The following is a 16,337-nucleotide window of genomic DNA, read 5'->3' on the forward strand; positions in this document are numbered from 1 at the left end:
CGGTACGAAAACTCTACTACTAGAACCTGAAGGGGCAAAGAACAAAGGTGAGTGGGCCTGAAAATAAAGTTTTAATAAAAACCTTTTGAAAACATTATAACCCCTCGCTGTAAAACCCGTATAGTTTCCAGAAAATAATAATACTAAGTAGGTATGAAAACCAATGCACAAGACCAGCGAAAATTGAGATATGCCATGTCATAATATTTCAGCACTAAAAGATGTAAACCAGATGTGCAACTAATATAAAATAGTATGCCGGTTGGTGTCACCTTGTGTGACCTATACGACTGGATATATAACTCATCAATCTAGGCTAGCACACGAGTCGGAGTCACCTAGTGTGACTTGTACAACATGCTGGGTATAAATATGTACGCTCAAGTGCTACGATCACATGAAGGTTGTGCAATAAATTGCGGGTCACCTACGAGTCAGAATCACCTATTGTGGTATGTACGACAGACTGGCACCAGACTTGGATTCAAGGTGAGCGTGTGGTGTAGGAGGTGAACAATCACGTGAAGACTGGCCCTGGCCCCGAATGGGAGCACTAATACCGTGGTGCAGCCATGATGAACTCTAATGAATATATGCATACTCATATAATTCAACCGTTTCAATCACATAATAACTCATCTGAACTTACCTACGCCCCTGTAGGATCATTTGGCAAAATCACAAATCTCATCATAATGCAATATTTAAATATAACACCTTTAAATCATGACATGCTATGCATAACTCAGTTCAAAGCATTTGTGGAAACTATAAAGTTTATATATATATACACACACACACTATAAAAAGGAAAAAGACCCACTCACCTGAGGTCCACGCTACAACTCCCTAACATGAATATTGAGGCGTCACGAACAATCAGCGCCTAGAACAATTATCAAATCACGTCTCAGAATTCTTATCCATAGAACACGTAACTTACATATCCTATTTGAGAAGTTCCGTATGTAGGATTTCCAATCTGTAAGTTTCTAATATCCTTAAATATTACGTATTATAACGTGTCAAAGTTTGGTGACGATTCAACGGTCGAATCGTCAATTGCTATAATAATCAAGTGGCAGACCTTAATGGAACTAGGTTCAAACGATGGAAATTCATCAATTGGACTTCACGAATGGAATTGGAAAATCAAATTTAGCCTAGGAAGGTCAGGGGATGCTCGACCCACGCGCCCCCGTACACGGTGGTCGCCACCCCTACTCATCGAAAAAATCAACTATTTCTAAAAATTCTCAAACTTCACAGAAATGAAGATCTCAGTGAGTGGAGCAAGTTTTATACCTGTGGCCAAGTCCATTTTGGCCGGGAAAAGCCTCAAATCACCATGAACTCACTGAGACCTTAGATTTGTGTGTGCTTTGATTCGACCTCTATTCGAACTTCAACGCCCCCAAACTTGTTTGGGCTTTGTTCCTAGGTTCAAGTTGAGTGGTTTGTGTTAGAGATTTCAATAATAAATACATAAATTATTATTATATTATTATATATATATACATATATATGACTTGGCTGCGTTGTGCAACATGTGTGTGTGCGTAGAAAGGGCAGCAACCTTACAAAGGGTTGTGCTTTATTCAACCTTTTAGGGTTGTATATTTTTTGAATGGTTGCAAGTTTTGGTTAAACGACATGATGCTTACTCAAATTGTATGAGTAGAATTAAAAGATATAATTAATCAATATTTATTTTCTAAAAATTCTAAATAGAAGACATGTCTTTTGAATCAACACTTTTAAAAAGAGTTGTATATCTTCAACTAAAATGAAAGGACTCGATAAACGGGTGCCTTAATGCCTATAAATACCTATTGTGGCGTAATGTTTCACACACAATTTCAAAAATTTGTTTCTACATTCCTTGCTCTCTTTTTTTTCCATCACATTCATACAATTTCTTTCTAGTTATTTCCAAGGGAATACAATTCGGTTTTGCTAATCAAATATTTCATAAATTGTTGTATCCTGGAAGTGATTTGCCAAGAACCGTTTAGCAAACTCATTCGAGTGGGGGCAAATAATACTTTAAGGAAATGATTCAAGTCGTATCTCAAAGTCATCATTCGGATTATTCTCCATAATTCTAACAATCTTAAAGTGTTATTTTCGTCAGGGAGAACAAATCTGATAACATGGCTTTGAAGATTATCAATCAAGATGTCTACAAGCTAGACAAATTTGATGGATCAAATTTCACCTGATGGAAGGACAAGATACGTTTCATGCTTACTGTTCTAAATGTCATATATGTGTTGGACCCAAAATTGGAGCCTAGTCTTGAACCAAGTGACAAAGACTCGTACAAAATAGTTGCCGATCGAAATAAACGTGAAGAAGATGAATTGGTATGTCAAGGACACATCTTGGGCAAATTATATGATCGTTTATATGAACTGTACGCACATATTCAATATCCGAAGGAAATTTGGAAAGCGCTTGAGTACACAACGTAGGAAAGAGGTACCGATAAATTTTTAATGTTCAAAGATTATGAGTTCACTATGTTTGATAACAAAACTATCCTAGACCAAGTTCATGAATTATTGTCTTGGTCTCAAAGCTTTGTGAACTTAAAATAGTTATTCCGGATCCTATGATAGTTGGGGCTATTATGGCAAAATTACCCTAAACATGGAATAACTATAGAAAGAAACTTCTACACATTGTGGAAGATATTAGTTTGGAGGATTTGCAAAAGGGTATTCAAATTGAAGAGGATACTCAAAATTGTGATAAGAATTTTGCAATTCAAGATTCCTCAAAAGTTAACATTGTTGAAGGAAACAAATATAAAAAGAACTTCAAAGTCAAAATTGACAAAGGGAAGTTTAAGAAGATCAATTCCAACAACAATCAAAAGAATGCAAATGGTGTCTACTACCATTGTAGAAAGTCATTACATTTGTGATTGTAGACACAGAAAAACATGTGAGGAATATGCCAATAAGATCAATAGCGCAAATATGGTGGAAAACTCTGGAATTGATAACATTGTTGCAATGGTATCAATGATGCATATTGGCATGATTACCAAACTGAATATGGCAATGGCAATAAAATCCTTCGATTGGTGGCTCGACTCAGGGGCTACTATACATGTGTGCAATAACAAAGCACAATTCAAGACATATAAAGCATCAATGGACAATCAATAGGTTTTAATGGGGAATCATATTCCGCCAAAGCTCTAGGAAAAGGAACTGTTGAACTTCAATTTACTTTTGGGAAGAAATTGATATTGCTTAATGTATTGCATGTTCCAGAAATTAGAAAGAATCTGGTGTCTACAAATTTATCATGTAAGAACAATATAAAGATTGTTCTAGAGCCCGACAAGTTAATAATGTCGAAAAATGGGATGTTTGTTGGGAAGGGGTATTCTTGTGATGGGATGTTTAAACTAAGTCTTAATAATAAAGTGAATTATTTTGCTTATATTGTTGAATCTTCTTCTCATTTATGACATTTACGTTTAGCACATATAAATTTTAGATCTTTAAAATACATGCACAAACTTGGTTTAATTGCTTGCTGATGATTATAATGATAAATGTGAAACATATATCCAAGCGAAAATGACTAAGAAACCTTTTCCAACTGCCGAAAGAAATACAAATTTATTAGACTTAATACATTCTGACATATGTGAATTCAATGGTATTTTAACAAGAGGAAAAATATATTTTATCACATTTATAGATGATTGTTCTAAGTTCACTTATGCTTATTTATTGTCTACTAAAGATGAAGCTTTTGAGTGTTTTAAGCGCTATAAAGCTGAAGTTGAAAACCAAAAAGGAAGGAAAATTAAATGCCTTAGTAGTGATAGAGGTAGTGAATATTTTTCACATGAATTTGATATTTTTTGTAATGAGCATGGTGTTATACATCAAAGAACTGCACCCTATACACCACAACAAAATGGTTTGGCAAAAAAAAAAAAAAATAGGGCACTCACTGAAATGATTAATTCTATGATGATTAATACTAATACTCCAAAATATTTATGGGGTGAAGCATTGTTTACTACATGCCATATACACAATAGAATTACATCTACAAAGACAAATGTGTCACTATATGAAATTTGGAAAGGAAGAAAACCAAATTTGTCAGATTTGAGAGTATGGGGTTGTGTAGCTTTAAGGCACTCGATCCTAAGAGATCCAAGTTGGGTCTAAGAGGAATTAAAAGCATATTTGTAGGATATGTAGAAAATTCAAAGGCATATAGGTTGCTTAATTTAGACTCAAATACAATAGTTGAGTCTAGAGATGTTGAATTTATAGAAAATAAATTTTATAACGACTACTTCTAGGCTCTGATTTTATTTCATCTCAATCTATTGTATTGTTAGTCAAAGGAAATAGAAAAAAGGTTCTTAAAAAAAATACCCATATTGTTGAATGTTGAGGATGATCCTAAAAGTCTAAGTGAAGCAATCACCTTAAGAGATGCAGCCTTTTGGAAAAAGGCTATAGATGATGAATTTGAATCATTAATATCTAATCAGACAAGGATTTTAGTAGACTTGCCTCAAGGATCAAAAGCAATAGGTTGTAAGTGGGTATTTAGAAGAAAATACAATATAGACGGGTCTATTCAGACATTTAAAGCCAGGTTGGTTGCCAAAGGTTTTAAGCAGAAAAAGGGAATAGATTATTTTGATACATATGCACCAGTAACTAGGCTCACATCAATTAGAATATTGTTTGCATTGACACCTTTATATAATTTGCATGTGCATCAAATGGACGAGAAAACATCATTTTTAAATGGTGGTTTGGATGAAGAAGTCTACATGGAACAACCAGAAGGGTTTGTTCTCCCTGGGAATGAAAAAAAAGGTTTGTAAATTAGTAAAGTCGTTATATGGATTGAAGCAAGCACCAAAACAATGGCATGAAAAGTTTGATTTTGTCATTTTTTCATATGGATTTAGACATAACAGTTCTGCTAAATGCAAATACTCTAAATTCACAAATGATTATGGTTAGCATTAGCGGCAGCAGGTAAACTACGGAATCTGAATGGCATGCTTGGTAAACATGCCATCCATAATGCCATACCATTATGTTGGTCTTCAACTATGGAATCTGAATTTATAGCATTAGCGGCAGCAGGTAAAGAAGTGGAATAGATTAGAAATTTGTTATTGGAAATAGTGTTGTGGTCACAACCAATGCCATCCATTTCTTTATACTATGATAGTGAGGCTACTTTGTCTAGAGCATACAATGAGGTATACAATGGAAAGTCTAGACATATTAGCTTGAGACATGAATATGTCAAGAAATTAATAACTGATGGAGTTATTAATATTATTTATGTTAAATCAAGTAATAACTTGGCGGATCTGTTAACGAAAACACTTTCAAGAACTTTGGTAATTAGTACATCTAGTGGAATGGGGTTAAAACCCTTTACTGAAAATTAGCCACCAATAATGGTAACCCGACTTTGTCTAGAACATCACTAGTTTAAAAGTTTAATGGGTAATAACAAGTTATTGTTAAGTGGTTGTGAAAGCACTGAAAATTAATACATAGCTCACTCCAGGATGATCAGTGCAAGACTGCTACGTTTAGGAGGATGAGTTTTATCTCTTAATGAGGTTATTTGTAGTTATATGTATAGTAGTAGGGACATGGGAAGGAACCTCACCTATATGAACATAAGAAGTGGTGCCGCTTTTACCAAGAGTTGGGTTTTCTCTTGTAAATGTTCATAAAACCAGGATGAAGCACAAAGCCATAATAATGATTAATTAGTTCAGAAATTTCTTTAAGGAAATAAGACAGAATCATGTGTGTAGTGATTCCGGTTTTAACATAAGAATAGGTGGTTTAAACTTAGGTCACCATCGCATTCGTTATAACTTTGAATTATTTACACTAATTAAAGGTTTAATTCGAAAGATACCTTTATTGTATGCATGATTATATCAGTATATTTGTGGTTAATTATAAAGAGAGAAATGTTATTATATTATTGAAATTGGGAAGGATTGTTAGAGATTTCAATAATAAATATATAAATTATTATTTTATATATATGACTTGGTTGCATTGTGCAGCATGTGTGTGCGGGCAAAAAGGGCAACAACCTTACAAGGGGTTGTTTTTTATTCAACTTTTTAGGGTTGTATATTTTTTGAATGGTTGCAAGTTTTGGTTAAAAGACATGATGCTTACTCAAATTGTATGAGTAGAATTAAAAGATATAATAGTCAATATTTATTTTCTGAAAATTCTAAATAGAAGATATGCCTTTTGGATCAACACTTTTAAGAAGAGTTGTATATCTACAACTAAAATGAAAGGACTCGATGAACGGGTACCTTAATGCCAATTAATACCTATTGTGGCATAATATTTCACACACAATTTCAGAAATTTGTTTCTACATTCCTTGCTCTCTTTTCTCTCCATCACGTTCATACAATTTCTTTCTAGTTATTTCTAAGGGAATACAATTTGGTTTTGCTAATCGAATATTCCATACTTTGTTGTATCCTAGAAATGATTTGCCAAGAACCCTTTAGCAAACTCATTCAAGTGGGGCAAATAACACTTTAAGGAAACGATTCAAGTCGTACCACAAAGTTATCCTTTGGATTATTCTTCATAATTCTACATTTACTCTAACAATTTGATTGTGGTAATGGTCGACGATGCTTTCACGATGGGCGGATCTCCGCCGTGACACCCTCGAAACCCACAAGTTCCATTCTTCCTCAAAACGGGGTCAATCTAGGTGAATTTTGGGTGGAAATGAATGAGGGGAGGTTGGGTAGATGTTTGGTAATGGTGCTAGGACATGATTCACTAGAAAAATCGCCTGAATGGCATCGGAAAACATGGATGACGTCGGATCGGGTACGGGTCAAGGGGAACACGATGGGTTCCTCTCATTCTCCCCTTCTCTCCTTTCTCTCATTTCTCTCCTCTCCCATCGGTCACTCTCTTCTCTCTCCTCTTCTGAATGGGCGTTCCGCCCCTTCTTTCTCTTCTTTATCTTTCATCCCAACCATCCGTTTCTTTTTTTATTCAATCTAGGCCACACACGTGGGTTTCCAGATTTTGCTCCAAAAATCTGGAACCTTCTAGAAATTAATCAATTTACTATTTTGTCATTGACTTCAATTGTTAATAACTCCTTAGTTATAATCCAAATTACGTTCTGTTTGTATTCACGTGTTTGAAGCGACGAATACCACCCAAATACACCAAGAAAATGATTCTTACGTGACATGACAAGGCGGTCTACAAAAGTCAACGTCTTTGGCTCGAAGGGCATTTTCGTGAATTCAAATTTAAAAATTATAAAGACTATAATTTTTGTGGACAGGTTGTTACAGTGTGTGTGTCTTTGGGTCAAGCCCAAACAATAATTATTTAGGCACGATGCCTAATTAATAAAATACTACCAGAAATGGGCATACTCACCCACTTGCTTAACGAACCCAATAAATAGGTCATCAATATCACAATCTGCAACTTGCAATACCGACAACCGACTGTCATCTTGATAAACAAGTAATGGAACCACGAGAGTGCAAAATTACCAGTTTACCCTTCATTGGAAAAAATTCATAAATCATGCAATTTACGCCTCATTCGTGCACGCGTGTTTGTAAGAACACGTACTACCTAGAAAGACATGAAAAGGAACAATGAGTAATAAGGACTCAGATGTCCACGCCTGAAATCCACATAGGATTTCCACTTAGTCGGTAAGGGGTGTTTCAAAATTTTCCAACGTTAGGGAATAAAATAAAAATAAATATGGGACAAGATTCTGCCAATCGGTCTAAATGGTGTCCTTATGGACTGACAGAAGATGGGCACCCTAGTAAGTCAGTTAACAATCATCGAGACATCATCATTGTTTCCACGTGTACGGGGTCGCTCATACATGAAGTCCATGGTGATACTCTTTCATATCCGTCCGGATATAAGGAGTGACTAACAATTTGATTGATTTCTTTCTTCCTGCTATAACTAGCCGACAAATTAGGTATTTGCTTAATAACTAAGAAATCTCCTTTTTCATCCCAAGCCAAAAGTAGAAGAGTTAAACTTGGAAATTAGTTAACAAGGTTTCTTGATGATCTGTAAGTAACATCATATTAATATTCGTGAGTCATAACTGAAATAGGATATAACGGCTGAGTCATCCACATGCTTTTCTATTGAGATTATCAGCAACTATGTTTGCTCAATCGGGGTAGTACACGATGGTGCAATTGTAGACGTTGATTAATTTCTTCCATCGTCGTTGTCTACAATCAAGCTCCTTCCGAATGAAGATGTATTTAAGGGGTTTAAGGGAGTCGGTGAAGATTTTGGCATGTTTCTCCATACAGAAACCATCAAGTTTTCTACTGTAAAGGTAGTAATTGTCAACTTAAAGTCATAGGAAAACAGTTCACTTTATGTGGTTCCAGTTGTTAGAAGGCATAAACAGTTACCCTACCAGGCTGCATCACCATGCAGCCAGATCATTCAGTGAAGTATCACGGTAGATTTTGAAATTAATGGTGACATCAAGAAATGTAAGAACAATAGTCAGAAAGAGACATCTCAATTGTCATAAACTTAATCACATTCACAACTCAAATGAAACTTACTTTTTTGCTGGTCAACTTGTAAGGAATAAGGCTAAGGTGGAGAAAGTTAGCACAAAATATCAATGGTAATCGACAAGACCAAGTATACATCGTATTTCGCAACACCTTGTAGGGGTCCTAATCTTTCTACAACTACAACATTTTTGGGGATTGACAAGAATGTCGTCTACAACATTTTAGTTAGAGTTGATTCGCCTTGAAATTGCTTAGATCAAATCATCAGTGTTTAGAAAGTTTGACTTCATTATTGAAGTAAACAAGGAAGTTCTCGATATGGTTATCACGAATCTCACAAGACATGGGTGAAATGCACGATCTGTTAGGTTCATGAACAATATTGGAGCATTCGTTAACCCGCATGACATCACAAGGAACTCATAATAAACATGTTGAGTCCTAAACGTAGTCTTAGGAACATCATTATTTTTGATCTTCAGCTGGTCGCAACCAAACTTTAGATCAATCTCGAAGAAAGCTCGGGTTCCATAGAGTTAGCCAAAGAGATCAATTCAAGACATGGATCAAAGGTTTTTAATCATCACCCAAATGAATTACTGGTAAACAATGTAGAATTTTAAGGTTCAATATTTGCTCTTTATGCATGGAAACATGGGTCTATACGGTGAAAGTTCAAGGAAAATAGGTGTTATACCTGGACGTAGATCAATGGTGCCTCACACATCTCAATCTAACGGTATCACAGGCAGATATTGAGGAATGACGTCAATAATTTAGTTTGATTGGGTTCACAATTCTCAGTTGTACCAGATTTTCATGTTCCTCTACAACACGTGTTAACAAGCTCTCAGAACTTTTCTTAATAAATGTTTTGCCTTTACAGCGGGGATTAATTTGTGCTTCAGTTTCTGATGTTTGCTAGTAGAGCTAACCATAGGAATGACAAGTCGTCGAAAAATGACTACTTTCAGTTGATGCCTCACCAAAAGAATAGTAATAATGCAGTAGATCTATCTCCTAGATTATGTGGAATTCCACGATATCCTACAAAATAAGATTAACTGGCATTACTAGATTGGTAATGGAAACGGTGCAACCACTACACTCGCATTGGCATATCAAACTTACATTGTGGCATAGGAATTGTCCAGGCATACCCGACTAAGGTACCATGTGATTGAAGTATTTGAACAAATAAGGATAAAATGACTGACTGGTGGTTAATGTCGTTGTCATGACTATGTGTTTACTATTCTCTTACAAGGCTTGTTCCTAAGTTTTCACGATTTTAATTTCTTCGGCTCAGGTAGTCACTGTTAATCAGTCTATCAGTTGTGCCACTAATTAATGCATTTATGATATTTTGATATTATTCATTACCCTAAAACTGTAAAACGACATTCTGGCATAGAGGTATCACTCCCAGATACTAGCATCTGTCCAGTATCAGAAATCATAATGCCTGAGTACTGGTTTACAGTTCCGGGGTATCAAACATCATCATCAATGAGTGGTGCTACCGTAGGCTGATTACAGGTTAGAGCCCCTTCGGGTGGATGGTTTTGGACGATTAGTTAGAAATTGGTCATATGGGGTGGTTTCATAATTCTAGGGAAAAAACTTACAACTTTGACGATTTCTACTAATCGTAGGTACAACAACTCGTACTTCGATGCCTATACTCATCAAAATGATGAGTACAGCACCAAAAGAAATTTTGGGAACTAGTATTGGTTGGAGTGTTCTAAAGTCTGAAAAATGAATTAGTTAATAACCTACTTCAGGACAGGTTTAATGAGATTCGATCTTTCTCCTGAAGATCCGGAATCATATCTGCTATGTTTGAAAGATTAACATTGTCGGGGACCAAATGTGAATGCTCTTCCGTTAAATGCAACCACTTCTAACACTAACATAATCATTCGAGACATTTTTGAAACTTCGAGGTGAAGCAAAACCTCGATGAAATTATGGGAGATGGCATAATAAATAAAGACTGTCAAGGATGAAAGCACTTGTGATTTCCTAACAAAGAAAGGTTGGTAACGATGGTTGGATCGTAGTTGTGATTGCTTGGTAAATTTCCAGTAGCAGACAATTCTCGATATGTCTACCCTGCTTCAGGGTCAACAAAACGTCTCCATTTTGGGTATTTCTTTGGCAAGGAGGTTCTTCACGTAAACTCTAGTGGTGGTCGCCAAAGTGTTCTTTCAGAAGGTTGGTAAGTCGTAGAAGAGTGTCAGAGCATAGATAAATTGCAGTAAAAGAAGGGCGATGACATTTATACCAAAAGGAGAAGTCTTCTACATTGCAGCTTTTACCAACAATCCTCGTCATCACAAAACCTCTGCCACTAAAGTCCTGGAGGGGCGAAAACAAGGGTAAGTGGGCTTGAAAATAAAGTTTCGTAAAACCTTTTCGAAAAGTGTAACCCGTCGCTGTAAAACAAGTACATGGTTTCCCAAAAATAATATAATACTAGTATGTAATACGGTGCCCTGCAGCAAAGGTGAGTGAAAATATGTAGGGTACACCATCAAGATATCTCAACATTAAATCACAAATCGATATCACAAGAAAACAATGCTCATTAATTTATGTAGGCACACAAGTCCATTATAAAGATAATTAGACAATGGAACAAGTTGGGTGTAGGTTTTACATTTTGGTACTACATCATGTGAGTTATGCTAGTCGCATCACATACGAGCCCAAAACATCACACAAAATGACAACCTGGCACTTAACTCTGGATCCAAAGCGAATGTAAACGGTGCATGTGAACTACACATGAAGCTAGTCCTTGGCCCAAGACAATCCAAATAACTAAGAGACACCGTGCAAATATGTAATAATGAGCAGATAAAAATGTAAGGATGTCATGCCACAAGTTTACACTCATAAATAATATTAAAAACATAAAGTGTATGGAAAATCTATTTGTAAAGCTAAACATGGAATGTCCTGTGGGGTATCCTGCCAAACTCCCCTTTCGTCCCGCAAACCTTTTATGTAATTTTTGTTTTCCTATCAAAGCTCTGTTATGGAAGATTCATAATAAGAGTAAAGATGGAAAAAAACAAATTTGTATTTGAGAACAATAATTATTTAGTTTAATGTGCAAATGAAAGTCACATGTCAAATGATGGTTGGGAAGGCACAAAAATGAAGGTAAATGGAGAGGAAGTATTTTTGCTTACCGTTATTTAGTATGGTATATGCTCACCACCCTATTTATCACCATTAGATGAGTTTGAATTTTAAGATTTGCGAGCAAAAATGCGCTCAAATGGAGAAGGTAACTAGAATTCTTCCTTGTATAATATGTTGGAAATTGTTATACCAAAAACAAAGGAGTGTGATATCCACACACCCCATTTTACTTCTTACACACCTTTTTAATTTTCGGCCGTTGGATTGGATGAATTGAACAAGATCAACGGACATAAATTATCAAGGGGTGTGTGAGAAGTAAAATGGAGTGTGTGGATAGCACACCCCAAAACAAAAAGGTGGAGATTGGAAGTTTATTTCGAATGGATAGCTGAACTACCCGGAAATTACACCAAAAAGTTTTGGAGTCTCAAGTTTTGTATTTTGATATCCACTGGTAATTTAAATATTATGAATCGCAAAATAAGTAAATGTTGTGTAGCCGTTATCATTTCTTTTCTATATTTAATCATTGAAGAATCTCCATTTATCTGATTTGGAAGTGATTCTTACTAATATTTTTGTAAACAAAATTCTAAAGAGATTCTCTCAAAGTGGGATTCTTCGTATATTATTTTTCACATCACAGTTTAACATTAATTTCTACGTCAACATTATAAAATATTGTGTCAAATTAAACATGAAAGGACAGAGAATCCACGAAGAGTCCAACTTTTGAGAATCTCCTTAGCATTCATCTTATGTAAATTAAATATCCAAAACTCTTGATATTTTCATTGGAATTTGGAACCAAAACTTTCAAAGCATATATATGGAAGCATATTGCTTAATCCTCCGGAGAGTTGAAGAGAATATCATGAAATAGGAGTAGGATTTTCTCCCTAGGATTCTCATTTCCTTCCCTCTCCTACTCTTATACTTTGTTTTTTTTTGTCTTTTTGTCTCTATAAGAAATTCAATATAAGATGTTGATGTAGCTTAATCATAAATGTTCAAATAAGAAATGAGAGAAGGAAAGAGAAGATTAGGAGAAAGGAGAATCCTTCTCCCATAAAATATTGTACGAGTGATGAAACCAAGGGAAACTGATCAAGGCTTGGAAGAGGAGATTAACAACCAGACAAAAATGATTAGGGATTGAAAAGTATATTTAATTAATTTAAACAAAACTTAGGCTAATTTGTTGAATTATTTATTATTATTGATGAGTTGTCATGGTATTTGTACTCTTAAAATATTATTCCTGAGTTATTTTCCTTCCATAAAGTCTAATACCAATAATTTGAGGTCACCAATACAATACTTACTGCTCCAATGGTCAAAAAATTAAATTTTAGATTTAACCTTACATTATGAAAGCGTAATCTCACTTAAAGTACGATTAACAAATACATTTTTTAAGGGAGCTGAAAAGGGGTTCGGCTAACTTTAATTTAACTAAAAACCATCATAAACTATTATTTAATTAAAAGAGCTTAAAATTTAATTATAAAGACATAACTATTCATATATCAGACCCTACAAACATAACTCAGGAACTGCACTAAAAGTCCAAACCAACAATAAATATTTTTTCCAAACTTGCCCCTGAGGGAATCCAACCAAGCCCGTTAGCCTATTCAAAACCAATTGTGATCGAAAATTAAATTCCATTTGTTTTTACCATGACAAAGCATTAATGTCTACTTTGATTTTTACACCCTCTCTTTCTCTCTTTTTCTGGGTTTTTTTACTCCAACCCTCTCTTCTTCTCCATGAATCTACATAAACTTGTCAGCAATTTGTATTTTTTTTTTTTTTTTGAAATTTATTACAAAGATTTGGAGCAATTTTGTTTTTCATGCCCAACAATCTAGAGGTTGCATACAAGGATTATCATGTTGCTGGTGGTTTTTCGATATATGGAATCCGAAGCATGGAATCTTGGTTAGTTTTCTGGGAAAAAAGTTAAGTTTGTAAATTTGACAAAGCAACCAAATTCTTCCAGGCTTATCATGTAACTCAAGTTGCTACTGCAGGTTTTAAGATGCTTCAAATTTTATCAAAACTAATCAAAATTTCCATCTGCTATGGTAGAAGAAGAAGAGGAGAAAAAGAAAAGGACATAAGGAAGAGAAGGCATGAAAATAGAAGAAAACTAAGAAAAAGAAAGTTTGTCCATTGACTACTTTCTTTGCAGACTTTTAAGGTTTAATTGATTTTTTTTTAATAAATATTAAAATAACTTGAACTTTGATTGAATAAAAATCAATTCACTTCCTTTTCAATTTATAGGATCTTTGTGTAAAAAATATCTTTCAGGTAGAATTGACTCACTGCATTTTTTTTTTTTACCCTTTCGACCAAAAATAAGAATCAACTGACGGAGGCCAAAACAATTTTAAAAAGATATCGAATTTGAAATTAGTTGGGGTAGACATTTCAATACCATTAACTAGGGGTGGGCAAACGGGTATACGAACCGCGGGTCAGGACGGGTAATCAAGGTTCGGGGCACCGATTTCTAATTTTTAAAAAGAGAAACGGGGTGGGGTAGGCCAGGGCTTTGAAATTTTAAGGGCAGGCCGGTTCTAGAAGTATAGAAAAACGGGTACCCGGACCGGCCCGTTTGTAATTGCAATGGACGGACGAGATTGAAAAGGAACCTACCAGCAAATCTGAACCGTGAGTTTTACCTTGGACCTAGGTCTCCTCGAGCTCGACTCTACCACTGGAGTCCTCAAACTCAACTCAATTCTCTCTCGTCGTCTCGCCTCGTCATCTCTTCCACCACCCCGAGCTCGACTCTGTCACTGGACCTAGGTCTCCTCGAGCTCGACTATGTCAAGGGAAAGCAAATCTCTTACTCCATATTAATTAATTAATTAATTAATATCTTCATTCAATTAAATTTAAACCTATAATTCACCTTCGTCAATCGGCCTCGTCTGGTATCCGATCACTTGGTGAGTCCCTCTAAAACCAATTTTTTTTATTTGTCAATTCATATTTCTTCTTATTTCGAAATTGCGATTAGGTATGTTCGTATTGAGCCATGGATTTCCGTTGATGAATTTGAGTTGGGTGGTTTTGTTTTTTTTTTTTTTTGGTTTTTTAATTTTATTTTCCAATTTAGTCAGATGAATAGCTAAAGGTTTGATCTTGTACTGATTATGTTTTGTTTCTGTAATTCATTGGATAATTTTAATTTTTTGTGATGGATTGTTGAGAAAACTGAGAGGGATTTATGGATTCAGCTAAATCCAACTAGTGGTCAAAGTTGCATAAGTTAAAAGTTGACCATCTGGGATGATGATGATGATAAAGTTCTAATCTTTTTTTATTGAATTTGCATATTTGGTGATGATACATGATAAATCCTATAATCTGCCATAAGAAAAAATGAAGGTTGGTTCTGATTTAGTTATTACCTTCTGAACATGTTGAAATTAATCACAGATTTGAGCCACCAAGCTTGTAGCTTTTGGATTTCTGATGCTTTCATTTTTGTTTTGGTGGCACTGGAATTGGGATTGGGATTGGGATTGGAGTTCATAAAATTTTGGGTTTAGATTTCCATGCTTTGTTCATCATATGCTTATATCCCATAATTGTTTTGTTCCAGTCCTCCTTTCATTACTGCAATTGTCGATGGGCCAAAGCACATTGAGACAACCCTTACAAGGGCGAAGTTTGAGGAGTTGTGCTCAGATCTGAATGACAGGTGTGAACTTTTGTTTCAACGTTCTCATATATTATGGATATCTGCATATTTGGCTGTAATTTTTTTTTGTTGCTAATTTCAAGATGTCCCCTTTGATGCCTAATGTTGTGGAATGTATTTTGGTTCAATTTTGATTCTATGAGATCTGGAAATATTTGATTATAAAGTCACGTTATCATTTTATTGATATTTTAGGCTTAGAACACTGGTTGAAAACTCCTTAAGGGATGCAAAGCTTGCCTGGAAAGATATAGATGAAGTGATACTTGTTGATTATATGTGTCTCTTATGATTTCTTTTTTCAATTTGGTGACATGCTAGGTCCTTTGTTATATGACAATTTTTGTGAAGTTATTGGTTCTTTTTATTTTTTTATGCAACAATTTATGTTGAGAAGATCATAAGACCTTGGATGGCTATGTATTGCAGTATGTGGGGCAGCTTCAGGTCTTGTAATTTTCTAAAACATGTTTGTGTTGCTGCAGTGCTGCAGTGTAGTTTATAAATTACACAAAAAAAAAAAAAAAAGAGTTGGACCCGTGGACCCTCCCCCTAATCCCTCTACCATGCCCGTCCCGCCCCGTTACTATTTAAAACGGGTAAGGTTCAGTTCCTCTAAAATTGGGCCCGGCCGGCCCTTGCCCACCCTTACCATTAACACTGTGTTTGGGAGGGAAAATATATCGATCGATAATCTTTTAAAAGTCAAAGCCTATAATGTTAGTGGACTGAGGACCTTGAAAATCCTCAAATCACGTTCATTCATCGTACATCGAGCGGTCAAAAAATATTTTAAATACTTTTATTTAAAATTAAATATGAATAGTACCTGACGAAAATTGACCGTAC

Source organism: Pyrus communis, chromosome 9 (assembly GCF_041283825.1).
Source record: "Pyrus communis isolate YQ-2024b chromosome 9, ASM4128382v1, whole genome shotgun sequence".
Classification (NCBI taxonomy): Eukaryota; Viridiplantae; Streptophyta; class Magnoliopsida; order Rosales; family Rosaceae; genus Pyrus; species Pyrus communis.